This window comes from Mirounga leonina, unplaced genomic scaffold (genome assembly GCF_011800145.1).
Source record: "Mirounga leonina isolate KUSES-001 unplaced genomic scaffold, KU_Mleo_1.0 Mir_53, whole genome shotgun sequence".
Taxonomy (NCBI): domain Eukaryota; kingdom Metazoa; phylum Chordata; class Mammalia; order Carnivora; family Phocidae; genus Mirounga; species Mirounga leonina.
The window spans coordinates 37,985,063-37,988,338 of NW_023270807.1; the positions used below are offsets into that span (position 1 = coordinate 37,985,063).

Here is a 3,276-nt window from a genome sequence, read left to right on the forward strand (position 1 = left end):
AATAAATAAATAAATAAATAAATAAATAAATAAATAAATAAATAAATAAAATCCTTAAAGAGAGAGAGAGAGAGAAATATCAGAAACTCCTTAAAGTTCCAAAAAGGCAAACAGTTTCTCTGGTAGACACAAATTTTCCCTGCCTAAGGTACTTTAATAAATAATTAACCTTACAGCTATTTGCTTATAGCTAAGAGAGAAATCCTGTCATACAGCAATAAATTATTGCTCTAATATAAGGAACAAAACAGAATAAGGTTTGTATTTTTAAAAGGTATATATTTCAGATTTTTTTCCAAAACAATTCAAACAACTTTCAAAGAGACTGTCTTAAATAAATCTCCACACACTGTGGGCCCTTCAGAACACACTGCAGAATGTAGCTAAGTGGTAGAAGCTCCAAAACAGATAGGGTAGCAAAGAGGGCAAGATGGGGACAATTACATGTATGGGCAATGAGATTCTCATTGCCCAAAGTTAGAGAGCTTTTAATTTTAAATATTATCAGTTCTAAATCAATTAAAATTATTACAGTGTAATAATTATTTAGAGTGTACAAAATTAAGAGCATCCAAGAGACAGACAAATTGAAACTAATTCAGAAACAAGTCTCTTTGAATTTGTTTCCAGGTGTTCTTGTGAGAGAAGTTGAAGGTAGGTCAACATGGAAATTAGAGAATTGACAAAAAACAGAGGTAAGTGGACATACCAGTAATACCTCTGAAAAATTGTCTAAATACTTCCTTTTAATTCAATTTAGTTAATGCTTATTTAGTCCCTTCTATACATAACAGCATGCCTGCTTCTCTGTTATGTACCTTGTGATTCCCAAGACATCACTCAGTTTAAATGTTCACAAATTTTTTTAAGCTTTCAATTTTGGCTAAATAGTTTTCACTCATTGATTTTGGACCTGAACTTCAATATTTAGATTAATAATGAAACTTGCAAGAAAATTCCACCAACTTTGCTAAAGATAATGTTCTTTCTTATCCTTTTCCTTTTCTAAAGTTGTAATTTCTTTTCTGTTGGTTCAAAAATTCTATGATATTCCCACAAAAACTCTACTCTCACCGCTATTATGATATATGCACACTCTACATTTAAAATTGATTCCAACTTACGCAAAAAATAAAAGGATAACAATGAGGACTTATTATTCACATTGGAGACCACTTCATAAAAGGATTCATGATAGGTTTCCGTCAAACATAGCACTTCTTTCATGCAGTTATATTATTCAATTTACAAAATTGAATTTTCACAAATGTATCTATTGCCCAAAGTGCAGTAAACCATAATCTATGAAAATCACTACATTTCACGATAGATCAAATGAAATAAGCCTCACAGATTTCTATTAAATCTTAGGTCGGAGGGGTTTTGTTAAGGAAATTCAAGAGTTCATAGCTTCATTTAAGCATCACAAGATGCTCTAAATTTCATGAGAAAGTAGGTCAAGATAGTGCTACCCCCCTAATGAGACATGGTGGGGTGAGAATTACATGAGAGAGGGCAAGAAAAGGAATAAGTTCCTGGATAATGTCAGGGTTCAATGCTCCATGAATATTCTCATGTTGCTCCATGATTAGAGCTTTTTGAGCAAAGATACCTAGCAACCTGCATTAGAGGGTAACTGAAATAGAGACCCTAAAAATAGAGACGACTGGAGAGACCTCTTAACTCTCCTTGAAGCCATTTACTTGGGGTAAATGCCTTGCTTGAGTGTGAAATAAGATCTTCCCACCCTCTCTCCAGAGAAGAATTGTTTAAATTCTAGAGCAAAAGTCTCTCTACATCTTCTGAGGGGAGGACAAGCAGATGTGCCAGCCACTCTACATAAGATATAAGATTCATAATTTTAGGGTTCCTCTCCTGTGGTGCCTGGGCAAGGACAGCAGGTCTTACTTACGTCACTGTGTGGAGAAGTGGGGCCTGGAGAACTGGCACTAAGGTGCTCCGTGAGAAGTAATTTGTCTATTTTCTGATCCAGAAAACTTGGGTTCCCTGTCAAGATAAATAAATAAATAAATAAATTAGACATTTAAAAAATGACAGATAAAAAGAGAATTTGTGGATAAAGAAATGTAACTAAATTGAGGGCAGAGGGAAGAACCCTCTTACATAGACCAGAATTTCTCAATTTTGGCCTTTTGAACCACTTAATTCTCTGTTGTGGGAAACCATCCTATGCATTGTAATGATGTTTCGTGGCACCCCTGGCCTCTATCCACCAGATGTCAAAAGCTCCCCAACAGATGTCAAAAGCTCCCCTCCGGTGGAGACAACCAAAGATAGCTCCAGACATTGCCAAATGCCTCCTAGAGTGCAAAATTACCCCTGGTTGAGAATTACTGATATAGACATATCAAATGTCACCAACTATGGCCTCAAATTCATAATAGTCTTCAAACATGGCCTATTAAGTGGCCACAGTGCAACTGCTGTTCTCCTTTTGCTTTAGCAAACATTACCCCAGTATTAGTTTGGATCATTAAACTAAGGTTACTATATCCCAAAGCAATACTTCAGGGGATTATCCTATTTAGAAAGGTAGCTCTCCTAGACTAAATTATGTGATCTATTAAAGAAAGTAGTCCAGTTAGCTGGACAATAGTAGTCCAATTAAAAAAAAAAAACAAATATAAAGTTGTTTGCAATTTACAGAATTTCAAGGTTGGAAGAGACATAACTACTCATCACTTCTGACCATACTTATATCCCTTTTTGTTTTTACTTAATTTTTACTTAATTCCAGTTGGTTAACATACAGTGTAGTATTAGTTTCAGGTGTACAATATAGTGATTCCATTCAACACCCTGTGCACTCCTTAATCCCCTCACCTATTTAACCCATCCCCCCACCCATCTCCCCTCTGGTAACCATCAGTTTGCTCTCTATACCTAAGAGTCTCTTTCTTGGTTTGCCTCTCTCTCTCTCTCTTTTTTTTTTCCCTTTGCTCATTTGTTTCGTTTCTTAAATTCCACATAGGAGTGAAATCATATGGTATTTGTCTTTCTTTGATTTATTTCACTTAGCATAATTCTCTCTAGCTCCATCCATGTCATTGCAAATGGCAATATTGCATTATTTTTTATGGCTGAGTAATATATATATATATATAAATATAAAATATGTAATTGCCTATAATATGTAATATATATTACATATAATATGTAAGTATATATAATATGTATATGTCTTATATATAATATGTAACTGAGGCCATAGTAATATATATATATATATATATATATATATATATATATATATAT

At 33.9% G+C, this 3,276-nt stretch overlaps 1 long non-coding RNA gene across 1 annotated transcript in view; it reads right to left on the minus strand.

Annotated features, from left to right (window-relative positions):
* Nucleotides 1-1,998, minus strand: part of LOC118001116 — a 42,414-nt gene extending 40,416 nt beyond the window's left edge. Inside the window, exon 1 of the long non-coding RNA XR_004676626.1 lies at nucleotides 1,913-1,998. This is a non-coding gene — a long non-coding RNA (uncharacterized LOC118001116). The remainder of the gene's footprint in view (nucleotides 1-1,912) is intronic.
* Between the last annotated feature and the right edge of the window lie 1,278 nt (nucleotides 1,999-3,276).